Source organism: Acinonyx jubatus, chromosome A2, assembly GCF_027475565.1.
Source record: "Acinonyx jubatus isolate Ajub_Pintada_27869175 chromosome A2, VMU_Ajub_asm_v1.0, whole genome shotgun sequence".
In the NCBI taxonomy this organism is placed as follows: domain Eukaryota; kingdom Metazoa; phylum Chordata; class Mammalia; order Carnivora; family Felidae; genus Acinonyx; species Acinonyx jubatus.
The window spans coordinates 129,612,191-129,630,161 of record NC_069383.1 but is presented as its reverse complement, the minus strand read 5'-3'; the positions used below and the strand labels follow the sequence as shown (position 1 = coordinate 129,630,161).

At 39.5% G+C, this 17,971-nt stretch overlaps 1 protein-coding gene across 1 annotated transcript in view; it reads right to left on the bottom strand.

The window, feature by feature from the left end:
* Window positions 1-4,979: 4,979 nt before the first annotated feature.
* LOC113593602 (transport and Golgi organization protein 1 homolog) overlaps window positions 4,980-17,971 on the bottom strand; it is an 88,993-nt gene continuing 76,001 nt past the window's right edge. The window contains exon 7 of the transcript XR_008297050.1: window positions 4,980-10,690. The gene's annotated coding sequence lies outside the window, so the exon portion shown is untranslated. The remainder of the gene's footprint in view (window positions 10,691-17,971) is intronic.

Here is a 17,971-nt window from a genome sequence, read left to right as displayed (position 1 = left end):
TTCTTTATCTATGTACTTATTTACTTAGGCTAAAGATGGATATATATTCATTAGGCAAGTTTTTGACCACACAAAAAATACGAAAAATAGAAATTGAAAATTAGCCGTAAGTTCACCACCCTAAATGAGCACCTTTATAACTCTTTATACTCCTAGGCTTTTAAAAACGTACACGCAGGCAGGCATCTGGGTGGCTCAGTTGGTTGAGTGTCTGACTTCGGCTCAGGTCATGATCTTGAGTTCATGAGTTCAAGGCCCACCTCAGGCTTGCTGCTGTCAGAGCAGAGCCCGCTTCAGAACACCCAATTCCCTATTGATGTATTGGTGAACAGTTGGGCTTCTTTGATTTTTTTGGCTTTATTTACAATTTTAAAACCAGATCTAAAAAGAAGTCACACCATCCCTGCAGCATCCTGGTCCTCACAGCTTCAACGAGTTTGTGCATTTGGGTGCATGGGTGGCTCAGTCAGTTAAGCATCCAGTTCTGCACTGTCAGCACAGAGCCTGCTTGGGAGTCTGTCTCCCTCTCTCTCTCTCTTCCCCTCCCCCACTTCTCTCTCTCAAAACAAATGTTTAAAAAAGACTAAAAAAAAAAAGGAGTTTGTGCTTCCTAATAATTTCCCACTGAAAACTCAGGTTGGGAATAAGAACACGAATACTGCTTGCATATTTTGTAGCTAAAAGCTTGTGAGTGAGCAAATGTTCATTAATTTTGTAATAAGAAGAACACATACTCATGTTTGTTAAGCACTTTCTGTTTGAGGTCTCACTTAGTTGGTCACTCGATGAAGCAAAGCCCTGTTGTTCCTCATGTGAGGAAACTGAGGCCCAGAGAGGGGAAATGAATTGCTTGAGGTTATATGGCCAATAAGTCAGGAGCTAACAGTTGATCCCAGGACTTTCTGACTCTGAGAATGGAAGCCTCATCCACCATACAGGAGGCCCAGGCTTTTTTGGTACTTTTGTTATTAATAAAATGGCTTAGGTAGATTGCACTGATTTCCAGGGTTCTTAAGAGGGACTTTAAAATTAAATCACAGTAATATTAGACCAATCAACAACCATAGTTGCAGGTACTTGGTTGTCCAAGGTTAATTGTGTGTTCTTTCTAAAGCACACTTTAGATAACCAAGAACTGTTAATGAGAATCACAGGCAGCAGTTGGTACACTCCAAGTTACTCTGTCCCTTTTTTTTTAAGTTTATTTATTGTCGAGAGAGAGAGAGAGAGAGAGAGAGAGAGAGAGAGCGTGAGCAGGGAGGGGCAGAGAGAGAGAGGGAGACAGAACCTGAAGCAGGCTCCAGGCTCCAAGCTGTCAGCACAGAGCCCCATGTTGGGCTTGAACTCATGAACGTTGAGATCATGACCTGAGCTGAAGTCAGACGCTCAACCCACTTAGCCACACAGGTGCCCCAGTCTGCCCCTTTTTAAAGGGTACCAAAGCATTATCCATTTCTTTTTTTTTTTTCTTTCTTTTTTTTTTTAGCATTATCCATTTCTATGTGAGCCCCAGACACACACCTCTACCCCGAAAGCACTTAACACATAAAGAACAACAGGGTGACCTGCGACTTCACGCTTCCATGGAGACTGTTTATTATGACTGAAGCCTCGCCTTTTCATTTAACCCCATGGCCTTTGCACATATATCGAGATAAAAATTAAAAGCCTTTTCTTTCACCACTCAACCAAGACTACTGTTTTTTTTTATTCTCAAATGTAGCGCAAAAGCACTAGAATATTATCTTCAATCTTTGCCTATGTCACATGATGTAAATAACAATAAATCAGTGTTTTATTGGGGGGCCTGGGTGGCTCAGTTGGTTAGGCAACCAACTTCAGCTCAGGTCATGATCTCGCCTCTTGTCGGTTGGAAGCCCATCTCAGGCTCTGTGCTGACAGAGCTTGGAGCCTGCTTCAGATTCTGACTCCCTCTCTTTCTGCCCCTCCTCTGCTCATGCTCTGTCTTTCTCTTTCAAAAATAAAGAAACATTAAAAAAAATTTTAAAAAATCAGTGCCTTATTGTAAGTGTGCTAGTTTTGATGTCCTGAAATTAGAAACAAACAAACAAACTACAAACTTAAGTACTTACATTTAAATACAACACAGGTTGATACGAAGTTAAATCGTAGGAAATTGCCTTCTGGGATTAAAGGTCAAATATCGGCAGTTTCATAGGGTTCAGCCTCAAATGAAGCGGTTGCTGATGATTAGCTGTGAACATGAATCTGTGTCACTAGGCTAACTGTGCTTGCTTGCAGATTTCAGAAGTAATGTAATTGAATGGGAACCTCCTGATGATACATACGTAATTGTCTTTTGAGGGTATATCGCTAAGCTTTTTTATACGTGAAAATGCTTTTTAATAATGTTCTTTTGGCATGTCACGAACTAAAACACCTTGGAAGGAGGCCAGTGTTGTAGTCCAACCCCTTAGTGAATAGTGTGAGTCCAGTGGAATCTTAAATCTAAGTGTTCAGAGAGTATCGTCTTTCCTTCCAAAGGGCAAGGACACTCCATGGGAGATAAAACCCATGTTTTATAGTTAGTTTGTAGCCATGTTACCTAATCACAAAGATCCCAGTCTTGTTAGAGCGGCTATTTTGGTAGTGACTTTGGGAAGGACTCTTTTTCACTGGAGAGGTTGCAAACTGACATGGTGTTTTCTGACTTGCTGGAGATTAAAAGTTGGAAATATTAACATAAACATCTGGATTCATGTGTGGGTGTACCTGAGTGTATTTTCAGGAAAGATTCAAAATCCAGCCTGTACAATTTGATGTTAATACAGTATTTCTAAAAGGATATTTCTAAGTGTTATTCTAGATGTAACAATTTTTCCCCCATAGACTGGCCACTCTAATAATTCTACGTCCTTTCCATGCTTCTAGGATTATTTCATTAAAAATTCATGATTTCATGATTTCTTTAAAAAATGAATAAAACAAGGAAACAAAATTTCCATTAGCTCAACATAGTTTTCCTCTCCACCCCAGTAATGAATAGAAACTCATCCAGTTTCATTTTTCCATATGTCTGTTTCGATTTGGGTGCCTAGTTGACTCATGGCAACCCCTTTTCTGCTTAGCAGCAAGAAATGATAAAAATTGAAGGAATTTAGAGAACTTCTGGTCCAGGAGTTACAAACTGAAACGCCTAGAGGGGCCAGGCAAGAAGATAAATGAGCGCAACTGTTCAAGTGTTAACAGTGGAGAATGTTTGCTCTCTACAAGACTGTGGCACTTTGGAAAGTATACGCCCTGTCCCGTGGTAGCCCTCACTGCTCAGTAATAATGTTTTGGGAATAGTGTTGCCAGATTTTCTTTCTAAGAGAAGACAGAGTCCTGGATTTTTAGCAAAACCTCTTGATTATTAAATGTTGACGACTAATTTGGGACCATTTGAGCACTTGGCCAAACAAAACCTATCTGTAAACCTGATATGACTCAAGGGCCCCCACTTGGAGACCCCTGATCCATTTCAGCCTTTTTACTTCACAGATCAGGAAAGTGAGGCTCAGACAGTCAAGGTGATTTGCCCAAGAACACGCGGTCATTTAATAGTGGAACAGGAAGTGGAATCTTGGCTGCTTGGCTTATGGCCTAGGACTTTTCTAATACAAACATCTGCTTCTATTTTCTTGCTAACATTTAAATGATGTTCCTAATTACATGATTTCAAATGCTGTATGTTGTTTAAAAAAATGAAGATGATACTCACTGTCTTTGGAGCACACAATCTGTACTCCAATAAATGGCTTTTCAGTCACATGATCATATAATCTAAATTGGTTCTAACATTTATAGAAGACCAGTATAATTCTACTACATTCATGTACTAAGGAAACTTTCTGCATCTCCACTCCTCTACATTTTCTCTCCCCGCATCTCTTTACTAAATTTGGCCAAGGAAAGAGAAACAGTAAAATATTTAAGAGGAACCTTGTTGACTTCTCTACCATGCATAAGAACTAGTTGGGCAGGAAAAGCAAAATACAGTTGTGAATCGGCAACTGTAAAAACTAAGCCGTGCATACAGAGCATGTCGGTGCAGTTTGCTTGTTTTGCCAAAGCAAACAAAATACACAGTAAACTTATAAGGACCTTAGTACACTTTGGAGAAGGAGTAGAGATAATTTTTCTAAGAGTCTCAGAAACTGGAAACCTCCATTGTAAATCTGAGATTTTTTTTTTCCTTTTTCAGAAATGTTTTCAAAATACAGACTATCTCAAAATATAACAAAAATCCCTAAAGCTACCCGTCAGGATTGGAAGTTTTAACACGTTTGTCCATTGTCCTTTGTTTTCAATCAGAAGAAATAGAACTTTACAGAAGAGTGAAGTTCCTTGTGCTTCCTAGTCCCTGTTTTTTCGTTTGTTTTTTTTTTTTTTTTTTTTTTTTTTAAGTAAACTCTGCACCCAACATGGGGCTTTCAAACTCACGACCCTGAGATACAGAGTCTCACGCTCCACTGACTGAGCCAGCCAGGCACCCCAACCGGAGACTTTTTCTTACCTCCAATTCCACAAGAGTAACTATTATTATGAAATTTGCATGAATCCTTCCAAATTTCCATAGAGATATAGGCATCTATGAATATTACATAGTGTTGTTTTATTTGTGTCTTAAAGTTTACATGTGTGATATCTGACCACACATAAGTTATCACAGCCTGTGTGTTTTATTAAATATCCAGTCTTTTTTACAAAGTCTATCCAGGTTGAGGTGTATGGATCCAGTATGATATTCTACATTTCACTTGTCCTTTTTAGTGAATGGTCGTCTAGGCCATTTCTAATATTTGAATCATTTTATTTTAAAATATTTAAAGTAGGAACCCATTTTCCTAAAAAAAATGTCACCCTGGGGAGGCACCTGGGTGGCTCAGTCGGTTAAGCGTCTAACTCCAGCTCAGGTCATGATCTCATGGTTCGTTGAGTTTGAGCATGTGTTGGGCTCTGTGATGACAGCTCAGAGCCTGGAGCCTGCTTTGGATTCTGTGTCTCCCTCTCTCTCTCTCAAAAATAAATAAACATTAAAAAAAAAAAAAAGAATGACAGTCATTATTGAACCAGTGGTTTACTATCCTATCCAAAGGGTGAGGAGAAGTAAAAAAATATTCTATACTATTTTCGAGACCCAGAACTTCTGACCCCTGTAGTATGTCAGGGAGTCAGTCCATTGGTCCTGTTGTATGGAAATTTTGTTAAGGATGGTAGTTTTATGAGGAAAGCATCCATGGCTCTTGTGAGATTCTCAGAGAGATGTGTGCTCTCCAAAAGATGAAGAACTGTCATTTTTAAATGTTTCCTAACTATGGGAAGTAATCGTTGGTTTCTGCAATTCCTCTGCCTCTCAGCAGTTTTTGAAGGAATTGCTGCCTTTCACTGCGTCTTAAATTTAATTTAATTTAATTTAACATTTAAGTGTTGAGAATGCATTGACTGCCAGCAGCACGGACAGATTGCCAGAAGCAGAGACAAGAGTAAATGAGGAAAGGCCCCGATCTCACTGACCTGAAAGTTTACTGAAGAAAGGCAGTATGCAAAGCCTAGGGCGACACTTCTCAAATGTGTCACTATGGTCAATCTGGTTAGAAAATTCTGTGCTATGGAAGCTTTCCTATGCATTATAGGATGTTTAGCAGCATCCTTGGCCTCTACCCACTAGAAGCTAGTAGACTCTTCGTCACAGGTTGTGATAACCAGAGCGTCTCCAGGGATTGCCAGATGTCCCATGAAGGGCAAACTCTACCCCTGGTTTAGTGTGATAGGCAATGACAAAGGGAAGTGTGGATTTCAGTTCATAACACACTTCGTTTAATGAGCAATCTATGCAAAATAAAGGCGTTAGTTCATGCAGGGCAAGAAACATGGACTGGAATACTTAGAAAAGGATATTCTTGGCAATGTTACAAATTATTTTATGACCTTGGCGACTCATTCAGTTCTTCTGGGCCTCGGTTCCTTTCTTTGTAAAATGGGATAGTTAGATAGTTATAGCTCTAAAATTCAACAGTATCCCTGGAGAATCTGAATCCTTGGGGAATTATCAGGATGGGGGTAGGGAACTAGCATTTGGAAACTGCTGCTATTTTGGGAAAAATAAACACAGGAAAGTGCTCTGCTAAATATTGTATGTCATTGAAAGCAACCTTTTTATTAGAAAACATAGCCTCTGGGTGCATTTGCCACATCACTTCTTTTTAAATGATCTTGTCAATTGCCTTCCTCATTATAAAGCAATCTTGTAGACTCTATTAACAGGAATTGGAGGCTGTTTATCTCTCTTGTAAATTTTGTCTTCAGGAAAGGGGGCTAGATTTATAGCCAATGCCATATTAAGAGCTCTTTCTCTTAGCCACAGAATGGATACATCCAATGATGGCTTCTCTTGACCACTCAAACAGTGTGATCTTGGATGGATTGTCCTGAAAAATAGAGTAATGCAGGTTCTGCCAACAATGTATCTTTGATTTTTACTCTGCCAATGGTGATCTGGTCTATTTGTACCTAAATGGACTCCAGAAATAGGTCATCATGTAAGCAACTGCTTAGCCAGCCATTAAACACCTCTGGGTTTTAGTTTCTTAATCTCACGGTCAGGATTTCAAATGGGTGGGAAGGAGATTTGGTACCGGACATTCTCAGACTCTCTCCTGTGGTCACTATGCACCTGCTACTATCTCTGCCTAGAATTCATTTCCCCCAGGTCTTTGTTTGGCTGACTTATTCTCATTACCCAGGAACCAGCAAAAAGATCACGTAGTCAGAGAGTATTTTCCTGCCCACTCTAGATGAAATAGCCTTCTACACCTGTCTCTTGTTTTGCCTGGTTATTAACTGTCTTCCCTACTACAAGAGAAGCTCGAAAAGCATGGCTGTTATTTTGATTCATTGATTGCTGTATCGCCAGCACCTAGAACAGAAGTGACATAGAGCCGGCATTCAAGGAGTTCTTCTTCCTCTTCTTCCTCTTCCTCTTCTTCTTCTCCTTCTCCTCCTCCTCCTTCTCATGCTTTTAGTGTAATCTTTAAGATCTCTTTTTCCAACACCAGGTCATGCCAATTTGACTCTGTTTTCTTTTAAATGTTTTATAGTTTTTCATTTCATGTTGAGTTAATTTTTTTTATAAAGTGTGAGGTTTAGGTAAGAGGTTAATTTTTTTTAATGTTTATTTGTTTTTGAGAGAGAGACAGACAGACAGACAGAGCATGAGCAGGGGAGGGGCAGAGGGAGAGGGAGACACAGAATCTGAAGCAGGCTCCAGGCTCTGAGCTGTCAGCACAGAGCCTGGCGCAGGGCTTGAACTCGCAAACCGTGAGATCATGACCTGAACTGAAGTCGGATGCTTAACCGACTGAGCCACCCAGGTGTCCCAAGAGGTTAATTTTTTAAAACATTTGAATGTCTAACTGTTCTAATAACACTTACCGTAAAGGCTAGCATTTCTCACTTGAGTTGTCTTTGTCCTTTGTGAAAACTCCACAGGCCATTTTTGTGTATTTCTGGACTCTCCATGTGGTTCTATGCATCTATGTGTATATCCCTTAGCCAATATCATGCTGTCTTGATTGCTACAGCTTTATGGTAAATCTTAACACGAAGTAGTGTGGTTCCTCCAACTTTGTCTTACTTTTTTAAGACTAAGTATCTCTTGGATGAACAAATGAATTAAATGCTTTCTTTCCCCACTTTGCCTTGTTAACTCCTGTTAACCATTGAGATTTTAGCTCAGACATCATAGCCTCAGAGAAGTCTTTCCAGAAAATCCAGGCTGTGCTACATCACTGGCTGTACACTCTGGATAATACCATGAACTTCTCGGTCCTCTTGGTACCTTCTTGCTTCTCATTTGGGGATGGTTGTGTCCCCCAGAGGACATATGGCAATGTCTGGAGACATTGTGGGGGGGGGGGGTCACAATTGGAGGGGAGGGGGTGTGAGGTTCTCCAGGTGTGTAGAGGCCAGGGATGCTATTATGCATCCTACAATACACAGGTCAGCCGCTCAACAACAAGGAATTATCCAGCCCCAAATGTCAATACTACTGAGGTTGAGAAATGCTGCCTTAAACAAATTGGTAATTTTACATTTACTGGTGTAACTCGTTGCCTAATGTCTGACTCCCCTACTAGACTGTAAAATAATGACTAGAATTTAGGTTTTAAAACCCATGAAACTTTATCCAGCCACTTTAAAATTGGGACCACCAGGCAGCTCACTTAGCTGTTGACTTTGCCAGTTCCTAGATGGAGCTGATAAGGAATTACATTAGAAAGAAGCCAAACATTAGTTCTCTTTGGTAGAAACACAGCAGAGTAGATATTTAACCATTTAACTGTGCCTAACAGAGCGTGTGAAGTAAACTCCAAAATACAAAAAGCCAAATACTGGAAAGTACTCAAGTGTTAATATATAAAATGTTCAACCATAGGAACACATGAAAGAATTTTGCAGTGGCTTTATTATAAGTAAGACATGTCATACCTTTGGCTTCGGGTATTGATGAGGGGATAAGCAAATTGATTCCAGAAGGACCTAAGCATAAAATGCATAAAACAACATCCCTCCATCTGACAGAATGCTTTTAATAAGTATTCAAAATATCCAAGGATTCAGTTTTTGATTGGATACTTTTCACTAACAGAGTCTATCTAAGTTGATGGAGGCTTGATGTAGCATTGACTGTTTGGCTGACAATGTGCTTCATTCAAACAGATACATCACCAAGAGACTGGAAATACATGCGTTGAATTGGATTTAAAGGAAAAAAAAAGATTTACTGTAATCCTCACTGTCTTTAAAGTTATCCACAAAGGCCTCCTTATTGCCTTACTTTAGGGATTCAAAAGACTTAAAATGTCTGCCCTTCTCTACAACCACAATAATTTGAAGTGAGAGACCGTTAGGAGACAGATGGTAACAGAAACTTTGTTTATTTTCTTCTTATTTTTGATTTTAATCTTTTCAAGTTTCCAAGGACTCAAAACAGATGTTTGCGACCTGCTTTTTTTCAAGCGGGAAAGAAAAGCTGACCCAAAAGTGTTAGGGAGAAATCTGTTTAATCAGTAGTTAGATTTGATCTACCAAGTTCCCAGATAGTCTTTTAATCATCAAGACAAATCATGACACACGTTTTTAAACAATCTTCTTTACTATGTGAACCTCTTTTCTAAAGAAGGACACTGTGTAAAAATGCTCTGTATCAGTCTTAAAGCCGACCTCAACTATTCACTTCAGTGCCCATTTATAGGGGGTTCTATTTATAATCTCCAGAATCCAGATGACATCTTTTATTCTTCACAATTACACTTAAAGGAAAGGAAAAGAAATGAGAGTTCTCTTTTGACACCCACTCTCCTGCCCCTGAACCTCAAACCTCTGGAATTTACCACTTATGATCAGTGGTCCTTATCCAGGGACAAGTTTGTCTTTAGGGAACATTTGGCAATGCCTGGAAATATGTTTTGGTTGTCACAACTGGCCAGGGTGGGGATGGAGATGTGCTCCTGGAATCTAGTGGGTAGAAGCTAGGGGCGCTCCTAAATATCCCACAGTGTATAAGACAGCCCCCGTAACAAAGAATTATCTAGCCCAAAATGTCCATAATGCCAAAGTTGAGAAACCCTGATCTATGATTTTTATCACTAGCATTAATGGAATCAAATGTGGACCTGTTTGATAGATGGGTTTTAGTAGAGTATTTTTAAAACAAGATTAGCCTTTACTTATCTTTCATGCAGGTTAAAATATTAATGGGGCAATCAATGATTTCCTCAAGACTGCCAACATCAAGACTCCATTACTGACCTTTCAAAATAACTCCTCTATTTTGGTATCTGGGAAAACCATGTGATTATAGCTGGTGCAAGTTCCCCTGGAAGAATCATCCCAGAAAATCCGGAGTTGGAACCTTCTCTACAACTTTAGAGTAAAAGCTATTGATTTTCTAGCATCCTTTATTTTTTTAAAATGGGCTACCCACTGTTGTGGTAAGTTTTTATTTTAAAAATGCCAAAATAACAAAGTGCTGGCTGAAATGGTATCATTGAGGGTTGAATATTTTTAGAACTGTACTATCCCTAAAGATGAGGGCTGAAGGGAATGAAGCACCAGTCAATCTACTTCCTGGTGTTACCCAATAATTGTGTTTTGTGTACAGGAAGTGCTTGATAAACGATCACTGGCCAATTTGTCCCACAGTGGATTCTCCCAAAGGCAGTCCTGCCCCAAGAATCATGTTCTCCCTCTAGACAGAGCTGAAGAAGCGGGGTAGAGTGGAGGAAAGGGAACAAAGGTGAGATTTCAGGTCCAGCCCCATAACCTGCATGACCATGCAAGGAGCAATGGAACAGAAATTGTACCTCAGACCTTATCCCACCGGGAGGAAGAGTTGCTGCTTCTATACTTTTACCAGTCACTGGCTTCTTTGGGTGGAGGGAAGAAATACCCACGTCCTTTGACTTTCCAGGGAAGGGGCTGCAGTTCCCAAAGGCATTCCTCTGAAGACAGTCCCATGTGGGAAGAGTGAAGAGTCAAGCAGGAGACGCTGGTGGGAATAGGGACCTGCCACTTGCACTGCAGCACACACAGTTTATGGAATCTGAAATCTTCCTTCATTCTGTCAGTCACTCATTCAGTGAATACCTTTTGAATCTCCACTGTGTGCCATGAGCTGTGCTGTGAGCTGGAAATAAATGGTGCACATAAAATGTGCACAGCAAATCGGTGAGGGCAGCGTGGTGCGGGAGTAGGGGGCGAGCCCACAGTGGGAGGGACACCTAACAGCCTGGAGAAATGATCATGGAGGAGAACATAATGAGTTTGAGACTTGAAAGATGAGAATGAGTTAGCTTGGTGAGATGTCTAGAGCCCAGGGTTGGCCATGAAGATTGTCCTTGGCACAGGCACCAAGGTGGGTGGCATCCTCTTTGACACTTTGGAAACTAAACATAGTGGAGGAATAGGAAGCATGTGTTTCACTTGTGACCCTTTAAGCAAATACTTGTAGGCTCTTCCCTCCCTGAAGCCCAGGACAACATTGCAATATTTCCTGGGAACACCATCCTTTGGGGAGGCGTTTATACTTTTCCCAGCACGTGTAGCAATGAGGACCAGGAAGCTTTTGGGACCTGTTAGGTTGGAGGGTTGAGACCAGGTGGGGCATGATGGGTTTCATCATCAGTGTAGAATGTTTCCAGAGATGAGATGTCTTAAAGTGGCAGAAATAAGGACAAACATAGGCCAAGGAACCTGCCACTCTCAACTTACCAGATGAATGGTGTTTATGGGTACCCAGAACAACGGAAGGGTCCTAAAGGCACTCTGCTGGGGCTGGCATCAACCCTCCACCATTGGGATTCAAGGGAGGGGTTGTGATGGTTATGGCAGCAGAAGATACAGAAGAGTTGGGGACAATGGTTTGTTTGTTTGTTTGTTTGTTTCCAACTAGTAGAGAGGTACTTCACTATTTGAAAAACTAGTAGTGTCCCATCTTGTGTGCATCAACTGAATATTACATGAATGGAGACAGATAAAAGATTTAAATACTTTTTTAAACTTTAGGGTGAGAGAGGGGAGGAGAGGGACAGAGGGAGGAGAGAGAGAATCTAAAAGGGGCTACATGCCCAGCCTAGAGCCTGATGTGGGGCTTGACCTCACAACCTTGGGATCATGACCTGAGCTGAAATCAAGAGTTGGACAGTTAACTGACTGAGCCACCCAGGTGTTCCAAGCTTTGTAAAAGTCTTAAGTCACATAGTCATTTCTGTTCCCTGCTTTGGGTAGAAACATGGGTACAGGGAACACATTATTTTTGTCTTTACCATAAGAAAAGTCATAATATGTTGAAACAGTAGTGTTACATACGTAATACAAGTAGAACAAAGGAAAAATGGTAAGTGCTTAGGATGTTGGCAAAGTGGAGAAGTGTACCTGATCTGTCACTCAGCTGAGGCCAAATGGGAACCACGTGGGAAGGCAGGTCCAGTATGGCCCAATCTTTGAAGTTTTCAAGGGAAACCAGAAATTACAAAATGTAAGAAATACCTCCTGATTTTTAAATACTGGCAGCTAATTAAAAAAAAAGAATTAACACTGTGTGAACCCAACAAAAAATATCTGTGGGGTGACTTTGGTCTGTGAACCACCAGTTTTCAGGGCTCCGGCTTTTGAAAGAGCCCAGGTCCATGTTGGTCTTGCGGATATTCCACTTCTTTCTTCAATTCTTCAATTCCTAGAATACTGGGGGGCTGATGGACCAGAGGGGCCAGTTCCCTATTGCTAAGACAATCCATTGTTTCTGATAATGAGGGTCACAGCTGACACAGGTGCCAGGGGACATTTTAGATCTGTTATTTGAATGGTGGAGACGATTAGGTCTGCTTATTATGACATTTTTGAGAGGGAAATGGCCATAGCTGGTGGTGATTTCACAGCTGACCTTATGACAAAAACAACTGATCGTGGTTACTTAACGAAACTGGAAAATCTGTCATTCGAAGTTCTTGGGAATGGTAATGAAATAAGAGACCTACAAATGGCAATGGAGCTTCCTATCTACCTTGATTTAACAGCCTTCTCTATCAGATAGTTCACTCTCTTATGAGCCAGGTCTGCTCTGTGTGTGGAGACTCCAACTTGTTTCAAAGTCAGCATTCAAAGAAACACAAGTTATAAAATAGGGGCTCACATCATACACATTCTCCACTTACTCATATTCGACTATGTGAGTTTTGGCCAAAAGAAAAACATCCTTTGATTTACGTCTCCTCCCTTTCACCCCACAAACTAGGCTCTGGCCTCCAATGCTTCAGGGAGAGAGAAGCCACAGCCAAAAGGCAAAACAAATAAAATTAAGTTAATTCTTGGTTTTTGATCCTCCTGGAGACCCAGCTCTATTGATTTAAGGGTAATTAATGGATCTTCTGGCAAAATTTTGAATATATATGATTTTCTTTGGTTTATTTCATGACTTTCAAAGCTGAAACTTGTTAAAAATGATCATGATAGTAACAATTACAGCAATAATACTTGTCATTTATCCAATACCTTCTATGTGTTAAACACTGAAGTAAACATATTACAGTGTGAGACTCCTATGCTCTGGCTTATTTGATGTTCCCAGTAACTCTAAAGTGCCCAGCAGTATTAATTATTCCCATTTTACAGATAAGAAAACAGAGGCTCATAAATATATATAGTAATCAATGCCTATAAATAACAGAACCGAAACTGAAACTTATCCATCTGACTTAAAAGCATACATTCTTTGGAGGGAATATATATAACTAACCCCTTATCAGGGTGAAAGTTTCATTATTCCTTGAATAATAATAATAATAATAATCATGATAAGAAGCTCTTCCTGAGAGGTATGTTCCTGCCAGTGAATTAGGTGGTAAAGAACGGTCTTGCCACACTCGAGTCCTCAGGCTGTAAAAAAAAAAAAAAAAAATAGAAATGTGAATGAATGATTAAAGTACCAGATGAGAGCTCTAATAGAAGTATCCCCAGAATAATAATTTCTTGAGCTTCTTTTCTTTGTGCATTGTCCTCAGCTCTAGCCCCCAGCTATTAGACACTTGGAAACTCCTAGGCAACTCACCAAATCTCCAGGTAAAGAATCTTCATTGGCAAGCTACACTTCTGAGCGAGCCAGGTAGCATCTACTTACCCTTCTTAATTAGTTTTCCTGAGCTTGTTAATAATCGTGGAGTCTGCAACTTTTAATATCTAATTGTTCTGACATCATCCGCAGAGATTTCCTCCTGGGGTATGCTTTCGTAATGTCCTCACAGTTAAATTTATACTTTTGTTAGGCTTCCAAGCATTAGGCTTTGGTGAGGCCACAGAGAGGTTACAATACAGTGGTACTTCTTTCTCTCTGGAGTCTGGCTAATAACCCAACACCATGGAGGAGGCCTGGAAGGAATGTACCAACGAAGCTGCTGCAAAAACATGAAACCAAGCCCAGGAACCCTGTCCTACATATCAGGGCTTTGGGGCTTAGATTTCATCAGGCTGAAAAAGAAAAAGAGTGACCTTTGACTGTAAAACAAATGATAGTTTGTTACTGACCAGAGATAAGTTTAAGCAAAGGTGATTTTTCTATTTGACATATTTGCTGAGAGTATTTTTCCCCTTGCATTTTACAAATACACAGAGTATTGCAAAGAACAGCAATGTTGCGAATATTCTTTAGAGAATATGGTTTCCTGGGAAGTGATATCTCCAGAGGGATTGCTGGAGAGTTTCTGATGTCTTATAAAATTGCCTTCATAAAGATCTGGGAGCAAGGCAATAAAACATAGAAAGTAGACATGTCTCTGGACATCTTATGATACTCAGTGCTCCAAAGAAATATCCTGTTACATGTTATGTCTCCATGTATCTTATTAACATTTATTATAGTAGTCATAATTTATCATGCCTCTATGCTGTTCCAGACATTGAATAATAAGATTTATATCCATTATCTCTAGTTCCAAAGTGGGGCAAAAACGTCAGAACTCAATCTGTGTTGCGGGTCTTTTTAAAATATGCATTCTCAGTGGGACTATTATTCCCAAAGAGATGAGTATTGGTCTGGGGGTGAGGGAAACTTAACTCTTTTTGTTGTTCTGTTTGTCTTTCTAGCTTTACTGAAACATTATTGACACATAACATTGTATTAGTTTTAGGTGTACAACACAATGATTTGATATATGTATATATTGCAAAATGATTACCACGATAAGGTTAGTTAAGACATCCATCACTTCACACAGTTACCATTTCTCTGTGTGTGCTAAGAATTTTTGAGATCTACTCTCTTAGCAACTTTCAAGTATACAATATGGGATTGTTAACTATACTCACGCTATACATTAGAGGCTCACAACTTATTCCTCTTCTAACTGGACGTTTGTACCCTTTCCTCAACCCCACCAACCACTGGTAACCACTAATCTGTTCTGTTACTAGGAGGGGTGTTTTGTTTTGTTTTGTTTTGTTTTGTTTTGTTTTGGATTCTACATACAAGTGAGATCATGCTAGGCCCATCCATGTTGTCACATAGGACAGGATTACCTTCTTTTTATTGCTGAATAATATTCACTTACATACACACATGTTGCTTCCACATCTTGGCTTTTGTAAATAATGCTGTAATAAACATGGGGGTGCAGATATCTCTTCAAGATGGTGATTTCATTTCCTTTAGGTATATACTCAGAATAAGGGTGGCTGGATCTTATAGTAGAGCTATTTTTAATTTTTTGAGGTACCTCCATACTGTTTCCCATAGTGGCTGCATCAATTTGCATTTATACCAACAGTGCACAAGAGTTCCCTTTTATCTACATCCTCACCAACATTTGCTACTTCCTGTCTTTTTGCTAATAGCCATTTTAACAGGGGTGAGGTGATATCTCATTTTGGTTTTAATTTGTGTTTCCCTGATGATAAGTGATGTGGAGCACCTTTTCATGTACCTGCTGACTAGTCAGATGTCTTTTTTTGGAAAAATCTGTGTTCAGGTTCTTTGCCCATTTTTAAACTGGATTATTCTGTTTTTTGCTATTGAGCTGTATGAGTTCTTTGTATATTTTGGATACTAGCACCTTCTCGGATACATGATTTGCCATTATCTCTTCCCATTCTACAAGTTACCTTTTCATTTTGTTGACTCTTTGCTGCATAGGGAAAAAAGGATTTTTAGTGTGATATAGTCCCACTTGCTTATTTTTGTCCTTGTTGCTTGTACTTTTGGTGTCATATCCAAAAACTCATTGCCAAGCCCAGTGACAGGAAACTTCTTCCCTATGTTTTCTTCTAGGAATTTTACAATTTCAGGTCTTAAATTTTTAATCCATTTTGAGTTAATTTTTGTGAGAGGTATAAGAGAGGGGACCAGTTTCATTCCTTTGCATGTGGATATCCAATTTTCCCAACATCATTTATTGAAAAGACTCTCTTTTCTTCATTGAATACTTACCTGGTTCCCTTGCCAAATATCAGTTGACTGTATATGCATGGATTTATTTCTGAGATCTGGGTTCTGTTCCATTGGTGTTTGCATCTGTTTTCATGCTAGTATCATACTATTTTGATTATGATAGCTTTGTGGTATAGCTTGTAATTGGGCTGAAGGATACTTCCAGCTTTGTTTTTTCTCAAACTAGTTTTGGTTATTTGGGGTCTTTAATGGTTCCATATGAATTTTAGGATTGTGTTTTCTATTTCTGTTTAAAAACTGCCATTGGTGTTCTCATAGGAATTGTACTAAATGTAGAGATGGCTTTGAGTAGGATGGATATTTTAACAATATTGAGTATTCCAATCCATTAAGAAAATTACTCTTTTTGTATATGAAGCATGGGAACACATACAATACATAAACAGATATGCAGTGTATCTGTGGTATGAAATTTTTATGGAGAGTGGTGGTTAGAAACAATAAACATCTTGAATCATTCCTTGGTGGGAGAGGTAATGAAGAAGAGAGTGAGAAACACCACTCTAAGAGATCACTAACTTCTAAGTTGTTTTTTTGGGATCTTTTGTGTGTGTGTGGGGGGGGGGGGTTGGGAGATTGGGAGAGGGGTAAATTTTGTTTGTTGTTTATACATTCTAATGTGATAAAATTTGATCTATTTTATCATTATCACGTAAATGAAGACTCAAAATTTCCCATTTGTATATCTTATTTCATAGACCCTTATGTTAATGATTCTTTCATGTTTTGAAATTTTGGAAGAATATTTCTTTCCTTGGATTCACAGGCCTTTTCCGTGGATGGGGGGGGGCACAGTGTAACACATCCAGAGTAGCTTACACTCTCCTGTCCTGTGCCTTGTCACCCATGCTCCTGGACCCTGTGCTCACATACAACCTTCACAGCAGCCAGGGAAGGAAAGTGTTAGTATTCTCTTATTACAGATAAAGCAACTGTTTTGAACGTTTAAGTCATTCATTTCCCCCACGGTCCTCACAGCTGCCTTGTGGTGGAAAGGATTAAAACCCAGTTCTGGAAGGGTACAACACCAATACCTATCGATCCATACCCTAAAATTCTCAAAACAGTAGCCCATGGGCCATCCAGTTCACTGACATGTTTCATGGCTAATTTGGCATACTTAAAATATTTGATTTTGTTTTCAACATTTAAATTGGGAGATCTTCACATGAAAAATAAATCTGCATTTCTAAATTCTCATTAAAAGATAAGAGGCTGGGGACTTATATCCAACATGGCAACACTACTGATACTAAGTGGTGGATACTGTTTATAATATTGTATTCACACTCCATTTTGCCTAAGTTTCCTGCTCTCACTTTTGTCTTATACACAAACCCCTCCATTCAAAGGCCCTGTAAACATTTGACCCCATGACCCCTGATGAGTGGTGTGTCTGATCCATTTGAGTCTCAATGTGTAACATTGAGTCTAACATCCTTGTGTATTTCCTCAGAACACTTCCTTTCCACTCATTCATGTGATCATTTTAAAGACTGATTTATGAATGCAGTTTAATTTACCACTCTATTATCCCTTATTTTCTAGATCACTCTAGCAGACTAACTTACTTTCACCAAAAATGAAACCAATTTCTTTTCTTCTTCCAATAGCTATGTTATATTTCAACTGGAAATCCTTTTAATTCATTGCTTATTTCCTTAGGGTCTCCATTTCTGAAATTCACATGCTGCTAAGCCTTCAAATATTCAGTCTCTCCCAACCTGTAGTTTTGAGCCACACTGCCAGGGCATATCAATTGTACTTCACAGTTCAGAGTTTTGATTCATCATTATATGAGGACTTTTTTCCTCCCTCTGACCTTTTATGGGTTAAACGGAGCCGAGCGGTCTATATAAAGCTCTTCCCTTCTCGAATTCTTTCCTTACAAGTACCTTTATTTTGACTTGCAGTACTTGGTGGATTAAGTGCTTGAAAAAAAGTGGTCTGCGTGCCATTCGTAAGTGAAAG